This window comes from Anoplolepis gracilipes, chromosome 6, assembly GCF_047496725.1.
Source record: "Anoplolepis gracilipes chromosome 6, ASM4749672v1, whole genome shotgun sequence".
NCBI classification, from domain to species: Eukaryota; Metazoa; Arthropoda; class Insecta; order Hymenoptera; family Formicidae; genus Anoplolepis; species Anoplolepis gracilipes.
Window position 1 is genome coordinate 6,226,237 of NC_132975.1, and position 22,638 is coordinate 6,248,874.

General features: G+C 38.4%; 1 protein-coding gene across 6 annotated transcripts in view; it reads right to left on the minus strand.

The window, feature by feature from the left end:
• LOC140666542 (protein turtle) overlaps positions 1 to 22,638 on the minus strand; it is a 223,037-nt gene that overhangs the window by 168,775 nt on the left and 31,624 nt on the right. For all 6 annotated transcript variants that reach the window (XM_072893820.1, XM_072893827.1, XM_072893825.1 and 3 more), the window contains exon 2: positions 3,234 to 3,299. The gene's annotated coding sequence lies outside the window, so the exon portion shown is untranslated. The remainder of the gene's footprint in view (positions 1 to 3,233; positions 3,300 to 22,638) is intronic.

A 22,638-nucleotide genomic window follows, 5' to 3' on the forward strand; every position in this document is an offset into this window, starting at 1 on the left:
GTCGACAGACGTTTCGCCGAGAGCGCAGAGTCCGAAACTTCTTTCCGTTTATTTTGCACGCGACAAAGCGTACGATATTCTTTAAATATTCACCATTCGTGAAATATTTAAATTCATTTCTCTCAATATTTTATACCGGGTATCTATATATACACCGGGTAATATGCAAAAGAAAAATATATACGACAATATCGAATAATGTTCTATAACGATATTATTCGATAGCTTTGCCGTGGTAATATATTCCATTTGATTGTGTGATGTAAAATTCGCAGTGAGATGCGTCTCGCTACGACGTTATTGCAGAATAAAAAGAGAAGGAATTTCGAGGCGATTCGTTCGACGTGGACCGCGATCGAATCTCGCGAATCTCACGGCGAGCGGAAACGACGATTGAAAATATTTACGGAGGATGTCAGGGCGCATCATCGCTCGAAAGGAATCGTCCGTTTCCCAGCATTTGAGACAGGTATATCCGTTGCGAAAGCCTTTTGCGTCCGACCGGCTTCGATTGATCGTTTTACCTGCAAGTTGCTGTATACTCGACACAATGCGGTTCGACTTTAATATATCGTCGATATTACCGGCTTGTAGAAACGAGCAGCGAAAAGGAGCAACGTGGAAGCTGAGATTCAGGAACAAGCACGCAAAAAAAAAAAAAAAAAAAAAAAAAAAAGAAAAAGAAAAAGAGAAAACGAGAGATGGAGAAGAGAGAACATCAGTCTCCGGAAGTTCACACAGGTTTCGAAAGAATCGCACTTCGAAAATCAACGAGTAAAGCGTAATATCGACGAACGCGACTAGGTTTTTTTATTGCAATTGTAGTTTTGCTAACTGGTTCGCTCCACCGATGAATTGCAAACTGTCGTTAAGCGATATCGGCTATTTGCATTTCCGTTGCTCGCGTTCGCGTATGTTCGTTACGCAATATGCGACACTTGAAAAAAGATCGTTTTCAATTGCCGGAAGAGGATGAGGAGAAAAAACGCGCTATAAAATGTAAATAACCAATTAAACGGCGAAGCTGCATTTAAGTGATGTCGAGGTATGCAAAGCTGTTGAGGAGCCAGCTTAGGGATTTTACTCGTCTTTAAATTATTTTCCGTACCAATTCTCCGTCTCTTCCGGTAATCGCAAGCCGGCTGCAGTGTGCATGAATAAATAAAACGCTCTCGGTAGTGCTTAGCGAAAGGAAAGCCGAGGAAAGGAAGAGAACTGCGTTTTTTAAAGAAAAGTTATCTCGTCACAGAACGATAAGGACAATGTACGAATCGTTGTGCATGTTAAAATCAAGTGAAATCCGTTTATAAACTTTTCCTCTCAAATCTCGATTGTTCTTATATATATGTAAAATAAAAAATGCAATTATCTAATAATATTTTTTTTTTTTTTTTTTTTTCACCGATTAGTTACACGGCCGTTCTCTTCGTTAAACTCACGGCTCTGGCGTGGAAAACCTTTTTCTCATTCAGTCCCGAAATGCCGCATATTTCTCTCTTTTTTTTTCGCGTCTCCCTTTTTCTGTTCTGCGCGTCTACTTAAACGCAAAGAACCTTCAGCACCGCGACGCGGGCTTGATTTCAATTAAACACGCTAACTCCACCGAGACACTCTTTCTTCCAGCTGTCGTGTCGCCGATGCTTGCATTCAGCGTGATGAAAGAAGTCTACTTGTGGCGAAGTCAACGGCGCAACAATTTTACCCCGTATTATGTCGCCCGTTGACGAGAACGCGGAGCGAGCAACAAAGTGAGGTAATAACCGTCGGAACATAATATCGGAAATATCATAATTCCCTGAGGGATATTAATAAATGAGCAACAAAATGATTTTTTCCAAATTGTAAATTTCAAGTTTAACCCAGATACGTATCTCACAGGATACATTGCTAAATTTCGGGTTGACATCAACAGATCAGCATCCACCACGGCTCCATTCCCGCAACGTAACATCGTCAATCAAGTGGATACCAACGCCAACCTCTAGCGGAAGCTTCGCGGTCCAACCATGCGTACGAACGCGTTCTACGTCGACATGTACAAACGTACACGTATCTATCACAGGACGGTAAAGGCGGAGGGAGATGTCTCTCCAGACAGAAAGATCTCATGTCGTTCCAACGACGATGCCGATATTACCTCCAGGCCCGTCGAGAGACTCGAGCGACGTACGTATCGCGGGCTTCGTTTCGCTAGAAAAATATTTATTCGACCGCATTATGGAAAAGAGATTTTTCTCCCATACTTTGCGACGGACATGCGTACGGCCCGTGTTCTCTCTGAGCGGATATGCATCGATGGTTCTTTTGGGATTCGCCGGTAACGAGAAGTTTCAATCTGCTTGAAGCAACGAGTGAATACAGAGACTCGGAAATCCATATTGAGAAGAGATATGAAACGTTTCCACGTCGTCTCTGATCTCGCGTCTTTTTTTTTAAAGCGAATAATTTGTGCAACTGAATTGAATAGAGGGAATTCGCGACTCCATGTGTGAATGAATGCTTATGTCTCATGTGGGCCGAAACGCACGTATATATATTGGTAATTGAATGACATATTCATACATAAGCGTACAGTTCTGATGAGCGTCATAGGCGTCAAAGTTGCACTTCTTAACTTTTCATATTTTTTGAAAAGTATCAAAACAAAACTGCAATTGCAAACATTTGCCTTTATTGAATACGTTTATTTGCAAAGGATGTCAATTTACTTTTAACTACAAAAGCAAACTAGAACAAATGAGAAAGTTGAAGCAAATTTTTTTTCAAATTTTGACTCGAAACAATATATATATATATACTTGAAAAAAAATATATATATACTGTATTATTTATTGCATTAATTAATTTTCCATTTTAACGAAATATTTCAACATTAATACGAATGACTGAGGAAAGCTTTCGAATGACGCACACTCGACGCCTATGTTCGATGTGAAAAGCACCATTTTGCATACGTGGTTGGCAGAGGGTGAAATAAATCGGCGAGCTGCGGCCACGGTCGATTTGATTTCGATCCTGGAATGGGCGAGAGCACAGTCGAGGCTCACGTTAATTACCAGCAATTTCGGCGTTTCGCCGCTCTTTAAACATCGCCTTGGGAATTAAGCGCCACGCTATATAGACAATAGTAGAGAGAATAAGCGGAGTAAAGGGGCAAGGGGGCAGAATAGACGCGCTCATTTCTTGCAGCCATTTACAATTTATAATCCTATTACAAGATTCGGCATACTTACTTGGACTGGGACGCGCCGCTCCAAGTCCACGAAGCGAAAGCTCCTCTCTCAAACGATACCAGAGTTCTAAAACATAGAAAGAAAAGAAACTTGAGTATTTCGTACATTAATTATAACTATATTATTTATACGGTTTATATTAATCTATAAAGAGAATTATATTGTATGACTTGAAATAATTTTCCGATACCTTTTTATGCGTGTAAAATGTTAAATAATTTTCATGTCGGAAGTTATAATAAACAATTACAAATTACAATAAAAAATAATTTTAATTAGATGCATGGGAAGATATTCTCCATGGTATTATCAACATAATAATCATGATATTAATTACGACAAGAGTTATCATAGGATAACGAGGAATAATATCAATTTTCTAGACATTTCTAGGAAGTACATCATTAATGGCTTTATTCGCGTGAGAAGAGAATGGTGGTGCGTTAATTGATTTTTCATTCGACAAAGCCGCCAGAAGCTCTTCAACGTCCCGTAGACGGAAAACGAGCAGTTCGCGGTAGAAATCCTCGTGAAAACATTGGCGCATCCGGCAACTGGCTGGATCTGAAATCCTCTCAACGAAAATCTTCCTTCGCTGGAATATATTTAGCGGCCGAGCAAATCGCACAACGGATGCAATGAAAATGTACGAAGAAAATCGTTCCTTCTGTCGACGGGAATTTGAAAGTCTCTCGAGAAACACTAATTTCGTGTGAAATAACGCTGTCGTGTTTTTTTTTTTTTTTTTTTTTTTTTTCAAAACTCGAACGGAAACGGCATGCCGCATCACAATTATGCCGTCGAAGAAAGAAGGCTCTTTTTCAAATTGAAAATAACGCAGATATTCTATGCAAGCGTCTCATTTAATTTACAAGAAGCAGGAACTATCTAGCTACAGTTCATGCAAATGATAATTCATGCTCAAACGTAACGCTGCTCGTTTTAACGAAGTCGCGAACGAATGGGAACGCGAAAGTTCCGGCAAAATTAATTTTCTCACACGACCCTTGTAGTCCCAAAACAGAAATCGCGAGGATCTGGTGCAACTAAAAGCGAGGCGCACGTGCAATTCATTTCGCTCATTCATTATAGATTTTAATACCAGTCGCGTCGGGATCTCATCATAAATTAAATCCTGGCAGGCGGGACTCCGACGGTACAGTCGAATCTGCACGATATGATCTGGAAACGCGAATTGTAATTTTTGGAAATAATTTTCCACGTACGATACGCACTTTGTAGTCAATGTGCTGATTTTAATTTCGCCAATTTAATTTCACACTCAATTTTAATGAAGTTCGTGACAAACAAAGGTAATAATATATTTTGAATAAACATTTACATCGCAATTTATATGTAACTTACAAAAAAAAAACAGCATATAGAAATATACATGATTTGCAATACAAACTCTACATTGTAACACAGTGACACGTACTTTTTATTACAAGCATATTTATGAAATTTATTAAAATTTTATTAATTCATAATACAGAAATTGTGTAATTGTTTAATATATATAAAGGAATATTAATTTTCAAATTTAAAGCGCAAGAAACATATTACAAAATAATCAATATTGGAAACTACGCCAATGTGAATATGCCGACAAACTCGATGCACGTAGATTCCGTGTGTTCACGTGACTGTGACGTTCGCACACTCTCCCAGAACATATCCCAGGAGGGCACGCGAGGAGAAGCCATTAAGTGGCACCAGCCAGTTTTCCCGTCGTTTCTTCGCGATACCGCCGGCTGGCAATATATTTCCCTCCCTTTTAATTACACGCATTACTTACGCTCGTTAATTAGCTTCTAGCCGAGGATCAGAAAGCCGAGGAGGGTGAGTGCCAGACATCGGATGCAAGCATTTGCCTCGAGTACTATCGCTCCCCTTTCCCACCCTCTATGAGAAGAAATCTCTCTTTGCTTGATTATAATGTCGATCTCACGGTCTTTTTAAAAAAGTTAATGAAAAAAAATTTGTACCTTAATACGAGGGAGGAAATAACGATTACTTCCGCAACTGTACGCAGAAATTATGCGATAACAAAAGATATATTGATCTCTTAATGAAGTAATTTGCGCAACGCAAAATTAGTTTAGTCAATTAGTAACCTTTAGCTTCATTCTATCATCGGATTAAATAAGAGGTTTATCAGCCATAATATCGATAAAGAAAAGTTTAAAAATGTCGTTTGATTTCACTTTAATATAATTATCGAGAGTCAACTTGGAAAGCTTTATTGGCCAAGTCTGAGTAAATCCATAAGTGTACTTTTTTAAGTCGAGAAAAAAAGGGAGTCTTTTTTATATTTTCAATCCAGAGAGAGTATCGCGGGCAACGGTCGGACGGCAGCAGGGGATCTCAAGTTTCTCCTTCCAATATCTTTCTCCCAATTCTTCTATCGTATCTAAGAAAGCCGGCTTCTTCTCCGCTTTAAAACCTAAAGAAGTCGGCGCTACTCCTGGAGAAGTAGACGACAACGAGGAGGAAGAAGAATGAGATCGTCGGTAAATCGTTGGCGGAAAATCGATCCTCGGTGACTTTTATACGGCAACATTTCGCGGTGTATTACTATGATATGCCAGGCGCCAAGTACGAACGGTTGAAAAGGAATAAGAGGGAGGCGCGCATTCTTCTCTATTTGCATCGGGACTTGTGCTATTCTCCTTTCTTCGCAGTCTCAATTACCGATGCGCCATTGTCGGCTACTTCTTTCAATTTGCCGAATGGCTCTTCAATGTATAGCTGGTAAAATTGGCAAAGCTTTATCACATGCGTTTTATATCGATTTTGCTTTCAAAAACGATCGTGTTCTAATTTGGAGAAGCTCGTTAAGACACATACCTACATATGTATATAATATACATAGAATTAAAATGCATCGAGAAATCGCTTATTTTTTATTTGCTTAATATTAAAATATAATTATAATATTATATTAATAAATAATATATGATTATGTTTCACTAATTAATCGATGTTTAATTAATTTTAGTATGCATGTATAAAAACTTTTCAAATTCTTCAAATATATTTAAATTTCGCAGCATCATAACATATACATATTCTTCCGTTTTATTGTAATAATTTTCTACAGTGTTTTTAATAAAATCCAACAAAATTTTAAAGATCTGAAAATTATTTCGATTATTAATAATCCACGAGAGTCTTCTCGGGACATCTTTACCTGAAGATGTTTACGAAATTTATGAATGTCGGTAGTATTTTCGGGAACTTCACAAGGATGAAAGAAAAACCATCAATCTCGGTGTCCCAGTTTTGTCGTGCGGTAGAAGGCGGCGTTAACCGAGCGACTCGAGGACGAGAATCTCTCCGTCCGATGCCGTTTATGAGCGAACTGTTCTCAAACTGTTTTGTAAGAAAGATAAATAGGCGCTTTTGATAAAACTCGTCTGACACACCCGGGCCCGAAGCATTGAATTTCATTATCGTGCGAGTCTTGATTTATCGCTCACGCCCGTTGTATTCTCAGACGACTCGTCTCGTCCTCTCTTACCATCTAACCCCCTCGACGATCTATTTCGCGAAACGCGATAACAAATTACCGATGGTTTACATATATGAGAGTCTCGAGGAATTCACGCAGCATCCGCAGTCGGCATCGCTTCTATAACTATAAAAATCATAGCTTTCGAGAGTGGTGTTACATTTTTCAGACCGTAATCACTAGGCTTTTGGCTCCCGCTCTCTCTTTCTCTATAGTTGCCCTTTTTTCCGTTTTCAAAATTTCAGACTGCGCCCGGCCGTTAGATGCAATCGCCGAGAGGATCGAGATGTATTCTCGATCCGCTCGTGTTGAATAATCAATCGAAAAAATTGGCTCGCGCGCGTCGTAAATGTTCGTAGGAATAGTCACAACTGTGCGCTATCCTCCCCCAACGCGAAACCTTCCTCTCTTCTCTTCTTTCGCTCTTTTTTTTTTCCCCTTTTTTTTCTTTCTCTCTCCTCCCGTCTCTCGCGCTCCGCGCATCTTCTGACGTTCTCTCATAGTCTGTCATAAAACTTTCATAACTTTCGGTATTTCCACGAGCGGCCTTTTGCCAGTCCGCTCATGCGAGTCGCTGGATACGATCCCTCTTTTCCTTAAGTAAGGGAACGATGGGAGGATGAACGAGACGTGTCGAGGGTAAAAATATCGCGCGGTTAACTCCCGCAGGGGCACATCGCAGCCAACTTGGAAAAGTCGTAATTTGAATATTTTGTTTGACGGCCGGCGCGTATCGCCGGAATTGGTTTTTAACTAGCGTCGCCTTTCGTTCAAAGATCAAGGCTTAAAGACTTAGAATGGAAACTGGAAATTCTCAAGAGAGAGATATGCCTTTGTGATGAAAATAGCGCGCCGCACCGATTATATGTATATTCCAAGTTCGATAAATGACTTTTATTTATAAAAAATATTTTATAATCTTAATTGTATAATTATACGTATAATTTTGTATATTCTGCTAATTAATATATTTCTAAATTTAAAAATCTTTATATTGTAAATACTACATACCACATACTACTGTACGTCGCTCCAGTACTAAATTTTTGTGAATATCTATCTTTGCTGCGACAGAACGCAAACGCGAAGGCGCGAGACGAACAGGCCGGCTGCGGCGCGCGCAAATCGTCACCGGTAGAGCGGTTCGTAAATTCGCAAATAGCCGCTAACAATTCAACGTGCTATTCAACCTGACGACGCAACGCACCGGTAATCATTTCAAACGCACCGGCTGCAGCGGTCGGTCGCAGCGCTCGACTGCATCCGGGCAAACATTCCGGTTAAGCGCTCGTCACACCAAATTCAACAATGACATTTCGATCAGCGACAATGTTAAAAATGTCACTTTTCATACTGAGCTCGAAATAGTTTAGACAACAATGCTTATTTAATGCGCGTTTTTCAAATATCAAAAATATATTTTTATTAGGAGGCCCGATTGAATCTCTCTCGCGGAATGTATGGAAATATTCCTCGTATCAATTAATTATCGATTAATATTCTCGTCATATTTTTCATGAACGATGCGAGAAAGAAAATTTTACGAGTCTTGAAACGGATGAAAGGTGATTCAGAGCGACAAAGCGCAAAGTTGGATCGAATAGCCATAGTATATATGGTTTCTGTCGTTACTGTCGCGCAACTGCGTTCGTAATACCTCTTGCAGGCTGCACCCGTCGCTCTTGCAGCCCATTAAATAACTTCGTGTCTCGAATATCGAAATGGAGCTATGTAGGTAGAGCGATTCGTTTCGATCGAATGTGCCATATACAGCGACAAATCATAGCTTACACTTCGTCGTCGTTAACGATATTTATTCTTTAAAATCCTTTGGGGGTGTGATAAATCCGGGCATATATGTATATAAATTACACCTGATCTTTTTCAAATGCTTTTCTGTAAATCCTACTTTTTCATTATTTATTCTTTATACGCTGTTCATCAATTACGTATTATTATTACCGTTTATATGACGATTATAACTTGAGATGATAGATTCGGAAAAGAGAAAGACTATGAATGAATGAAAATTTTTACAATATTTTAAAATTTTTTATTCTCCCTCTTTCTCTCTGTGCGCACTCTCACCTATTTTCATTTCATTATTAAACTGAATTGAGTAAAAGCGCCGTTTCATATTAAAACGAATTTTCGTTTATTTTCAATTATGAAAATACAGAAGGTACCTAATAACTGCGAGGAATCTCAGTCCCCTGAATTAATTTCGAATCGTACTTATTCGGTAAAACTGGCTCTTCAGACCCGAATACTAAAGAAGAACACGTCTCTCGGATCATGGGCTTAATTAGGGCTTTTCTCTAACGATTTTGCTACATAACTTATTGTCATTCTTAATCTTAAAAGACAATATCTTTGGTGTCGGTTTTAAAGTGTGTACTTAAGCATACAACGCGCTTTGTCGATGAATTACGCCATCTCACAGTTTGCGTTGACTACTGACCTGCATTGCGCGAACGTATTTTCCTCGGCTTCGTATTACCTCCGGACGGAAATTTGATTCCTTGGCGTTGCCGGCCATTGTATGGGATAACTTAAAAGTTATCCGGTACTGACCGCAAGACAGAGAGAGAGAGAGAGAGAGAGAGAGAGATAAGAGGAGCGACGGGTTGCAATCGGAGAACTTGCGATTTACCGTAGTAATTACCAAAATTACTGCACCGCATAATGATGGTAATTATCGCCGTAATTCGTGGTAATTGCCGCAGCAATTACTAGACTGAAATTCTGAAGATCGGAAAGGCCGGCAGGTGGTTGTGTCGGCAGTGGCGGTCGCTTTTCTCCTTTTTCCGTGCTTGGATTTTGTTTTTCTGTCTATTATTGATTTCGATGCGAGAAAATGAACGAGAAATTATCACCTTTACTTCCAAGGCTACTCTCGAAATGATGTAACTTTCATATCGAAATTTCACGTCCGGCTTACCTTTACACGCGGTTGGCGTTTGTCATAAAAGTTTAGTAAATAATTCAAGTGATAATCTTCAAATTTTTGCAATCACAATTGAGATTAAATTTCTTCATTTTGCAATTTTACTATATTTAAATTGCTATCATTATATTGCAGGTCTGAGTCGTGAAAAAGTACTTTAGTGAGTTAATTAATTTATTTATGTATAGAAAAAAATAAAACATCGGAGCAGAGTCGTTTTTAACATTATTCGGGCTTCAATGCATATTTTTCTCGAATTTGATGGAAAGAACGATAGAAAAACGACAATGATTCTTTTTAATGACCGTGACAGACCTTGAGAAAGTGGAGACTATGTATATATATTCAGACGCGACGCGTCCTTCGTAACTCTCGGGGAATCAAAATCCCTTTTCTCTTCCTAATGACTCGCGAAAAATTTCAATGCGTCTAAATGGCTGGCCTTTTCATGGTGAATAATAAATGACGGCCGATTCCGTTGGAAGGCTAGGTCGACGCGACGCCAGCTGATGAAACGTCGCCGAACGAGGACGCTGGTACTATCTACGTACGCCCGTCGCTTCTGGCAACTCGGAATGATTTTATATTCATCATTCCGGAAAAAAATTTCATTTCTCAGTGTCGCGCGAGGCCACGAAATGCTTGCTAACACAGATAGTCCGAGGACATACGTTAAAGTTACCGAGAAGTTTGTCGCATGACTCTAATCGGCAATTTTTCTGCATGCTTTTCCTCGCTCGAGTCATATTTTTTTCAATTTTTTCTAGTTGCAAATATAGCAAATGGACAGATTCAAAGAAAATTTTCATATAATATTCGCTGAGTAGATTTTACAATTTATATTGAATATTGAATTATATTGAATTTATACAAACAGTCGCAATATTATTACTACTATTATATTTATTTCTTATAAATGCAAATATATGCGGACTCTATTAATATTATATATATTAATATATATTACTAGTTGCTATATCAGCTGATGCTGACATCAGTCGTACTATCCACTGTGTGAATGATCAGAGATCACTGAAACTTTGCTGAAATTGAGACTGATGACGTGATATTTATTTCGATTTCTGGGGTGAGACGAATCTACTTATTTACCTACAGAGAGGAGAATATCGAGGACATGGGGGTGAAAAGTGGCGACCGATGCCGGCGCCAGCGACGACGTATTCGTCCTAGGAGCCTTCCTACGAGACGGATCGCCGTCCTGGGATCGCGCCACCGAATGGCAGTCACGAACTTGTCTTTTTCCACCTATATCGATTTTCGAGCTAATAAAGTTTATACAAGAGTCGTAAAAGTCGCAAAAAAAATCCGCAACCGACGGAACATTTTTTTCCGTTTCTCGCCCGAACCTTTTAAACTTGATTCGCGCGCAATGAATTTCAGATCAGCGGTTAATTTTTCCACTTCATCTCTCTCGCGGCGAATAAATAATGATCCGTCGCTATTTCATTAACGGCCAACGACACGGAGAGTTCCGACAAGTCGCGACTTTGGCGGTTTAATGAAAGCCCATTGTTCGTCTCGTTTCAACTTTAAGCTCGAAAATCCTCTGCGCGCGGATTTGCAACTGCTTGAATTTAAACTAGCGCGTAACTCATCCAGCAGAGCGAATTCGTTACTGCTATCGGTTGCGTGTTCTTTTACCAATTAGATGCATCTCTATACCTAAAAAAAAACAAAAAAAAAAAAAAAAAAAAAAACAAGGTTCGTTTATGTTATGCAATTTGTGTGTTGCGCATAGTTAGCGAAGTTGGTTTGTGATAAAGTTTACAAACATGATCACGGTTAACCCGATTCTACGATTTCGATCGCTTAATTGGACACAAATTCCGCTATTCGTCTGACAAACAATATTTTTGCCGGCCTGTCCGAATGTTATATTTCCCGCGATTGTCGTATAAACCTAATAATCCGATCGCGCCGCACCGCTAGGGCGAATTATTGTCCGCTGCGACACACGAAATTCATTCGGACAATTCATTCGCTTTTTATTACGGTCACGAGTTATTATTCTCATTTCGCAAAGCAAACGAAGAGGGAGAGGGGGGAAGGGGGAGGGGGTGAGGAAACACATCTCCCCTCTCGAGGGAAAATCGCGCTCGACGTCACGTTTAATCATCGTGCATATTCGAACGAGAAGAGAAGCTGCTCGGGCGTTATCATTTTCCCGCGTTCGACCACTATCCCGCTTTTTTATCTTCTCGCCGCCTCGACGTTATCCCTGAAATTGCGGTGCATTCGTGCGTCCGAGGAACTTGCGCGTTTTCATACGTATACAACGCGAGGCCATGCGGTTTTCTATTAAGCCGAGCGCCGCGGTTTTCCATCCGGATTATCCCTCGGCGCAACCAGCACAGAGTTCCCTTCCCAGGGCGAGCGAGCGAAAACGGAGCTATTATGGCGCATTCGCAAGGGCGGAAACGTCATGAGAGAACTGTGCATACGGGGTAAGTTATGTGAAAACCATGGCATAAGCAGCGCCGGTGATTTTCCACAACGATGTTCCTTTGACCGCTGATGATGAATAGAAAAGGCCTTCTTTGTGCTGAAAAACTCAATTGACCTTTTCGAACGCGAATCTCATCGCTCTTTTCTCGAGTACGTTCAGTATTCACGTGTAAATGTATTCGTCAGTTACGTTAAGCGCTTTACGAATAAAGAGCCGAGTGAAAAGGTGAATTATGAAGAGATTTTTTTTTTTTAGACTATTCTCTTGCTTTAAATAACGCATAAATGATTAAATTCTTCGTTAATTGTGTCTTCTTTATTCACGTGCTCGAAAGCAGTATTAATATTGCAACGCTAATAAATAATGATTACTTTTACATTAATTAACTCTGGCAATTAACTCTAATATAGTTTTGTGTGCAGTAATGAAGAATGATACAAAACTGTCAACGCAGATTTATCAGGAATATTTCTACGAAGGAACATACCTTTGTAAGGATACAAAGTGAAAAAAGCAAAAGGCAAATGTCGCATAATTTGCTCGTAAAATTTTGCGCTCCAGACTCGATGAAAACATGCGTGTTAAAAAATACTTTGCTTATTTATTACCCTTTTATTTTCTCATTTGCAATAGAGGTTACGTATTTTCCTTGCTCACGTTTCAATGACGGAGTTATTAAATTCCTCTCAATAGCGCTTTTCGCGTGAATGAACATTATTCATTGAAGATTTATTTCTGCTCCTCCATTGAGCATGCACTGCTGCACGTATATCGATTTTCAATAATAGAGCAGACTGGATTTGCTTGAGATCACAGATACCAAATAGGAATGTTTGAAATAATACATGGCTACTATACTTGTAGATACACATATTATATATATATATATATATATATATATATATATATATATATATATATATATAAATATAATATTTATATATACTTATAAATAAAAATACACAGAAACAAAAAACATTACAGTACTATGCATTTGGACAAGACAGATTTGTATCACTCGTAAAATTATTTTTATGTAGCAATGTGGAAAAATTATGTTTAACGGAATCCTTTACATCTTATATAAAATATTGCTTAATAAATCTAGCGCCCGTAATGCCAGAAATAACCATAAGAATTGACAAATGATCGTAACCGCAATTTATCAAGAGTGGACAAACTTTTACCGGGCTCGCTGGTGCGTTCAATCGCGTTCACCGAATAAACGCCGAAACCAATGACACGATACGATTCGATGTACATACATACTTTGCTAAAAGACGCAGAAAAGGAGGGCGGAAGCGGCAATTTTTCTAGAGTGATTTGTAAAGGCGAAGGTAAATGACGCGGTGCAATCTCAGAAAAAGATAGAAGGGCGGTAGGGAGGGGGATGCGATGCATGTACAGGACGTGTCAAAAGTAATGGTCGACGTCTGTCAAAACGGCGATGGGGTCAAAACGAACGGACTGAATAAAACGACCACGTCTAGCCCGTGATTTTAAGCGTCACTCACGTCGTCGTGCACGCGTGACAATACACCATCTATGTTCGCGCCGCCGCGCCGCCGTTGCATTTCCGCTCAGTTCCGAGTGGAAAATACGTATTTTCAATTCGGCGATGTCTATCGCAAGAACGGAAGAGATTTCGTGTTTATAGAATTTCTCCATCCCTCGGATATTACGTGGGATATAGCTTGACAAAATAACGAGAGAGCGATTCGCGTTTTCCGATGCACTTATTGTTGAAAGGAGACGACACTCTTCAACTCACTACTTTATATCGTTGCCAGTTAAAAGTTGTTTGCGGACTTGAATGCCAAACTCTAGCAATATACACAAATATATTATTGTCAATGATAATAATGCATAATTTAATTAATTTTTTACACACAATTCGTGAAATTGAATAATTTGTAAAATTAATTTTATCCTTAATATGTTTTACCGTTCTTTTTATATCGCATAAAAGAAAACCGTTTAACTATGTGCTTATTAATAATTGTTCTGTATTTGTCATGTTAGAGAATATGAATGATAGAAGGTATAATGTCAACAGCGCCATTGATAATCGCACGATTAATGAACGGAAATCACGAATGTCATATTATAATGACAAAGGAATTGGCAACAACGGTATACGTGACAGTCGGTGAAACGATCAGATGTTTCCCAATATGAGAACCGCTAATTCGCAATCTGTTGCCACAGTTTAAGTGACGGTACTTTTACGATCGCGCGTTATTAATCAAAGTTGATCGCGTCATTATAAAGCTGTAACGCATAACCGGAAAGAACGTCCTTCCGATATAAGCCTGTTCAATGTACCGTTAAATTCGTCATTAAACTGGTATAAAATTAATAAAAAAATTCAATATGACGAAGAAAAACGTTTAACTGTAAGTATATGACGGAATAAAATTATGTTATTTTACATATTTCAATTTATTCATCGCAAGATGATATTTCTTGGCGTGAACTCTTAAAGAAACACATCAAATCGATGTGTTACTGATAGTCGATTCCGTGCATCCTCGCTAATAAAATCTGTTTCTCCTACCGTGCGACTGTACCGATTCGTGATTACTTAAGCTCTTGGTGAGCATGCGAGTCAAATTTCCTCGCGTTGCGGCAAAGGGCGCAGGGTGGGACGATTGATTGGCTCCTCTCAAACGTGTCTCGCGTGTGTTTGCGAGTTTCGCGCATATCGAGTAATCTTGGTGTGAGTTGTACCGGAAGGAAGCGTCTTGTCCCCGGAGTACGGAGCACCCGGTTTCCAATTAAGGTCTGATTACAGTAAATACGTCAATGTGATGAGAGCAATGCCGGCCCTTTGGCGGCTCCGAGAGACATTCGAAACGAGAGGCTCGTTCAACTATGCGGTTGCTCGCGCATAGTTTATTTCGTCTAGGGCTGCCATCCGTCCGGTTTTCCCCGGATTTGTCCTAGTTTTTCAAACGTCCGGGGACGTCCGGGGGGATTTTTTAAAGTTGTCCGGTTTTCGAGCGTCCGGTAATGTTTAATTTTGTTATTGATTGGTAAATATTAGAATATGTTCCTATTATATTAATTAATATGATTGTAATTGTATAACATTTTTTTATTAAATACCAATAGTTTATTTGTAAAAATTACCAAAGCATATAAAAGTTAGTAAACTTCTTTTTGTGTATTTTTAACCCTCAATTTATAATTTTTGTAATTTTTGAAATTTTTTCTGTTTAAAAATCTAAATAGAAGATTCCTCTATTTTAATCATTTTAATAGGTTCAATAACTTTATATTACGAATCATAGGTGTCCGGATTTTAGTCGGAAAAATCCGGGGTTTTAAACCTTTTACTCCTGGGTTAGTAATATTACAGATGGCAGCCCTAATTTCGTCTTGTTTAGACGCGTTTATATTCAAACTTTGCGCTTGCAAGCAGAGTGACATATGATGACAAGATTAATCGAATAGCGAATACTCAGGTGTCTCTTAATCTTGCAAATCGTAAAGTGAAAAAAAAAAACTCACTCGCGATAATTTTCTATGCGTATTTCGCGAAAGAATGATCGAATTGAACAGAGGGAATGAGATTTTCCGAATAATACAATCGCATTGTACGTACGCGAGTGTGTAACTTCATCTTACGCATTCCGCCTGCTATAACGCATCGGATTCTGTAATTCGATTGAACTTTGCATTACGTCGCGCGCCTTTGATTTTCATTACAAGCACATTCTCTTTGATACGTAACGGCAGCGTAACGAATTTGGATTAACCCAACTTAATGCGAAATTGACAAAGGCGCGAGCTTAAACTATTGCCGGGAATCACGGGCATCCGATCTCTTTACCGCTTTATCGCACATTACATCCGATGCAATATCAATCGCGTTCCCTCTGTAACGATCACCTCAGTGCGCGCAACAATGTTACAAAGCGAGCTGTGCGACACGGGCATACAATTCACACGAATATTCGAGCGAGGCATATTTTCCTGGTGTATATGGGTTAATCGATTTCCGAACAACACCATATCGTATCGAGTATATAGGTACGCGTATCGCGAGCGCGTCTACGATACTATACAATATGTCCCATAACCGGCGTGCTTTTATTTTCATTTTTATATTCCAGTCGTCGATGATATAAAATGTACCCAACGATGGAGAAATGCGATATAATACCGATCCGGATGCGACCCAAGCTACGGTAGCCATTTAATACTTGCTTCTCTTAATTTCGTTCGATTTAACAGTTCCGACTGAAATTTATTATGTAGTTGTTATTAAAAAATTATACGTTTCCAAAGAGCTATTCGAAAGGACATACAACAATTGTAAATACATATAATGTTCATATGAATACAAAAATTTATGATTTTAATAATCTCACGTATTATATTTTTTTATAATTTTAATAATTCTACGTTTCGCAAAAAATATTTGCAAAATTATTTTAATAACAATGTTCAATTAATGAGAAAGACTACAAAATTCAAATTTATTCAATACTAGAGATATAAAATAACCAGAACCGCGCTGTTTTATTAAAAACTCGTGCTTCGAGAGAAAAAATGTAATTGTACCATAACGTGACGTAAAATCGATTTCATTGTTCTGGAGTTAGTAATCTTTTCGAAAAACTACATTGCACCTCTTTCTCGCGTTTTCTCTCTCTCTCTCTCTCTCTCTCTCTCTCTCTCTCCCTCTCTTTTTCTCTCATTTGCACCTCCAGAATTGATACTCGACGTTGGATCGACGCGAGTAATAACATTTGCATGCGCCACGTGAGCGCTGCGCGTGAACGAGAAAACGTAACTAAATTACAAAGTTTATGCTTTTGCATTTTCCAGGACGCGAGGGACAAATTGCTATGCCAAAACGTGTTACTATCGGGAAAGTAAATTAACATTTTCGGACTTTTCTTGTCACGCTAACCGAATAGCGGTTGCACGACATCGTAGAGATTAGAATAAGGATGATAACGCATCCTAAAAAAAATATATATATTTTTTCTATTTTTTTTTTTACTACTTTATATTATAACATTTCTCGTATAAAATTACATTTTTCGAGGGAATGTGCAGTTTGAAAATTTAGAAAAATTATCAATCCGATATTGACAGCGCTTTTGCATGCAACGAGATTATGAATATTAAAATTCTATGTATACACTTTTTTCCCTGAAGATCGCCTGAGTCTACGATGACATTTCCTTCATACAAAAGAGGTGCGCAAAATCGTGTCACGCGGAAATCCATCGCGCCTGGGAATTATCACGTGCGCGTTTTCTCTCACGAGCATTTAATCGCGCACGTCGTTTGCATACATTGTACCAAAATTGATACCCGACGGTGCAATTTACGCAGATACATATGCGTATATTCGCTTAACGTTGGCTAATGATACTCGTTGTACGCGCATATATATATATATGCACAATAAACTACAGAAATACGGAATGCAATCTATAAATACGTGCCCAAAGTGTATCAATTTTGTACTTTGTGTTTAATTTGGGATGTAATTTAAATTTACATGGTATATTAATAAGAATCTATTATTTACAGAGAGCAAGAAAGAAAGAGAGATAATACAAATATTCCAAGTTATTCGGAAAAATCGTATTTCCTGAATTTACTTACCAACAAATATCAAAATATCAAAAGAGCATTGTGTTATATTATATACATGTATAATAAATGGCGAATTATAGTAAGCTATTTATAAAACTAAGGTATAGATCGACGTTATGAAGACGTTTGAAAATCGTCATACAATACGATTTGAAATAATATTTGAAAAAATTTAGAATCGAGGGAAACCGCGTTGCTTTTTATTCGTTTGAGTTTGCAGTTCAACAACACAAAATTGACAAAATAATAACAGATACGTTATCTTCTTTCAAAGTTTACATATTTGCTCGAGTATAGCCTTCATAGTTCATAATCTACAGCTCTCTCCCGAGATCGCGACTGTACATATCGAGAGAGAATGCTTCATGAAGATACATGCACCGAGTTGCCGGCAAATACGGAATCATAGATCCGTGCTAATAATTTCACAAGTTGGTCGATAAATTTCTAGTAAGGAGGTACCATGAAAATCGTAAGCGTAGAAACGCGAGGATTTCACCGTATATCACAATGTGCACGCGCGCTAGGGGAAAAAACTTTACCACCCATTGCTAGAAAATATAGCACCCTACGGTATAGGAAGGATCCTACAGCGAGCTACACCGCCTGACTCTGTCTCATATGTGCATATATATGTATATATATATATAAAACTACTGGTTATGTAATACAAGTGACTGTGATAAAATATAAGCAGAGCCCGGTCTGAACTGTATTTCGGACGAGAATAAAATATTATTATATATCGATTTTTCATAATTTATAAAGTTTGTAAAAGAATCACATTTTTAGATATAAAAGATACATATTTTTTAATCTATTCTTTTTTACTGAAACAAAAGACTTGATTTATAAAACATTTTTCTTATTCAACGACGAGATGAAACAAAATCAAATATATCAAGTTTGTTTCAAAAAGTAATATCTTATTGTACTCTCTAGTCCTACAATAAAATACTTGAAAAAATACATTTCTTTTCCAATCAATAGAACATATATATATATACAATATTGCAAGTTTGTAAAAAAGGGTCATTGCAAATGTTTCTTTTTTTTTTTTTTTTTTTTTTTAAGAGTCGTTACTTTATATCCATTATACCACTTGCAAACAAATCGTACTACGCCTTTGAAACAGTGCTCGACAAATATGGAAGTGTGTAATCGGGTCGTGACAACGGCTTCGTGTGGTGTACTTTTACCGATGCCTCGTTTCACTTTCACACGGGGCCTACACGTCAGGGTCATTCGCGCCGTTCGTCCGCGTTACATCGAGCTCGCTCGCTTTCTCTCTCCGTGAACTTGAAATCGAATTATACACGCTTACGCAGCCAAGCGGTTACGCAATTCGTCGTGATACCCGACGCGTCGATACCTGCCAGTTTCAAAGCTGAAGACTCCAACAGCTTTTTCATAAATTAACCTTCCAGCGATACAAATATGTAGCTAGAGATGTAGTTTAATCTTTATTTCAAACAAATTTTTTTTTCACAGGCTGTCTAATTATAATCAATATTAAAAATTCAATATTATAATGAAGAATATCGAATCAATGGAATTGTTCGCTAAAAATAAATGACCCCTCTACGATGTGTAAATAAGCCGGATGAAACTTGTGTCCTGTATACATAAACGAAATTGTATAACGGTTGCTCAGCACAAGAGAGTTGAACGCCGCAAATTAGATCTGCTTGATTTCTGATAACATTTACCAACTCTCAGTTAGTTTATACACACGCCCCGCGATTAACGAATTACCTGCCGCGTGTTCTCCGCCATCCTCGAAGGAAATGAAGTCGAAGCAACGCCGGAAAATTGGAGACACGTGCAAGAGGAACGGAACCAAATTTATCGCTCAGGATCTCTCCCTCTGCTCGAGTCTCCAACAGTAATATCCGTTGGTGATTCAACTCGTCTCGAGGGTGTCTTCGGAATACGGCAATAACAGAATAATCACTATTCCCACGTGCAATGAGTATATTCATTAAAATGCGACCGGAGCGACATTAATTATTATCAGTGGCTTTTACGATTAGGAAAAGTCGAGCTTTGCATTGAAAGAATATAAAGATCGATGGCGATTCGCCTTTTAAAAGTTCGTTAGCTTATTTGTCATTGCTCCATTTAACTTGTCGCAATTTCTATAACGTTATCCGAGTAGCGGATCTCTCGCAATATTCTTTTTTCCTCCCATGCGCGCTCTTCTAATACTGTAAAAAAATAAATACGCTTTCAGAGACTTCTACGGGGTTTTGTTCGCTCTATTGTGCCCTAAGTACAACGAGTGCCCGCGATGTCATCGTGCCAGCTGCGAAATTGCCGACTCCACACGCGCCAGCGGTTGCGTTAATTATGAGAACGAGATGAGTATGCGTTGGAAAAAAAAGGGAATGCGGAGAGCTCGCGGAAGAAAGAAAAGGGCCGAGGGTGAAGGATCCCTCTTGCCGCGCGTCTAACGACGGGCACAATGCGCAACGCGCAATTCCCACCGACATCGTGAATTCTCACAGAGAGCTCGACGGAGAGAGAGAGAGTGAGAGAAGGAGAGAGAAAGAGAGTGCGTTCACTCCGTACTCGAGGAGTCGTCGACCGTTACTACTCTTGACACGTGGAATATCCTGTCGCGCGGCTGTCGATCACGCCTATCGATTATTTACCGACGCGATCTCGCCATTGTTCAACTCGTCGAGGGATCGAGATACGTCGTTTCATTGTCCCGCTTATACCGCAGATAAACCGATTGCGTCTGCAGTTGACGTAAACGCGTTTGTGACTGCGGTAACTATTTCGCTCGCGCGCGCCAAGTTTATTAGAGACGTGATTAGAATTGTTTTTCATCGCTATGTGCCACGTGACATTGATATGCGCGAATTAACCGAATGAACTTTGTTCTCTCTAATATATAATCAGTATATAATAACAATTACATAATAAATATCACTGCAATAACTGTCATAGATTATTAATAGCGTTTTAATGTGATATGAATATTTAAAATTTTTTTAATGTAGCTGTTAAACAAATTTTAAATTTAAAAATTTTCACAAACTTTTATTACTTCGTATAACACCGAATAAAATTATCAAAATCGGATGAGAATAGTTACGGATATGTCTTTGTAAAATACACAGGCATTTAGTAATGTAAGATGTGTATGTAAGATATTGGAGAAAAAGTCTATCCGAGATAAGCACCATTCATTGTCAGACACATTAATCCGCGCGTATGAACATCCGGAACCGCTAACGTTTACGATCTATCCTTGATTGCGATAATTATGTTATTTATATATACGGGACTCTGTATTCTCACGGCACGATGCATTAACGTACGACAAATGCGTGCACCTGTCGAAGCGTATCTTCAGGAAATAGGACGTGTACACAACACAACTGTATCCGACACAATTGTACATCGACGATAACGACTTCTAAGTGCAGAAAGAGAAAAAGATGAGAACGTCTGGTAGCGAGAATGAAAAACGCGTCCTTCCTCTCCCTTTAAAAAGACACTTTACGATGCGACTTATAGAGTCGACAAGAAGCATAAGTACAGAGATGATTTCTCATTTCGCGCATAAATCAGGGATGACGTAATTACGAGCTTCTCAGTAGGAGCTTGAAATAATCGATATTCAATCTTAAAAAATATCTAATATATAATGTATTATAGCTTTGTTAAGCTTACATTTATAATTTTCAAAGTTTAACCTAATAATTAATTTTTTATATAATTTTTCCACAAGAATGTAAAATCTTTTCGATTTATATATCTAGTGGAATTACAATTTTGACGTGAACGCAGTGATTTTTCACGATTTCTAACAAATTTTACAGAAGTGAGCTTCTTACGCTGCACGGAGAGTTATTGAATGGAATGTTGCCAAATGAAATTTATATTCACATAACACTCTCTTCGTCACGATATTACTTTGTAACCACACATTTCAATAAACTGGAAATTCTGTAATGGAGATTGACAGTAGCAAACGTGCAATCGCACCCGTACCCCGATCAACATAAGCGATTGCAACGCCGTGCACCCCGATGCATTAACTGCAGCTGCTGCAGCATTTCTGCATAGGACGGATCGGGGAGCAGGATATTACATTATGCGCATATGGGTCACATAAATACATCGATCTCATTAGTCGCCGATAACAATCGAGCCAATTCATCCGATCGCCGTCAATGACAAAATTACTGAGTGGGTATGGACGACATTTAATTATTCAGTGACCTAAATCAAAGTGCTCATGCATTTAATCTAGCTAATTTTCTCAAGCTATATAATCATTACATCTTGATATACGACATGGTTTACAACAAATATAATTGTTATATTTATAAACTGCAAGTGATAATAAAATAGAGTTCATATATAATATTTTTTATGAATAAATAACAAAGTATATTATAAAAATAACATTATTGAGATAAAATGGATTATTTTATTTCAAAATTGTATTTAATAATGAGGATATAGGAAGAATATGTGAAAATTACGATCATGAGTAGCTATTATCAATTCATAGCGAGAAGCGTTAATAAGACTTTGCTCTTGTTTCGACTATAATGGCTCATTAACTGATCGGAACTGCACGTCCGGCTACGAAAAAAAAAAAAAAAAAAAACACACGAGCAGCTTTCAACAGCTCGAGCTGGGAAACTAGCCCACATCTGATTATCTCGTTAACGACGTCATTGGCAGGAGAATCGATGCGGTAATGCGCGGCTGTATTCCGACGTTCTAATTAAGCTAATGAAAGAAACATTTGCTAAAGTTCTTACAAATATAGTCCAGCTATATAAAAAATTACAGATAGAATTGTACTTGTTTTTCGAGCTAGATAATAACTTTT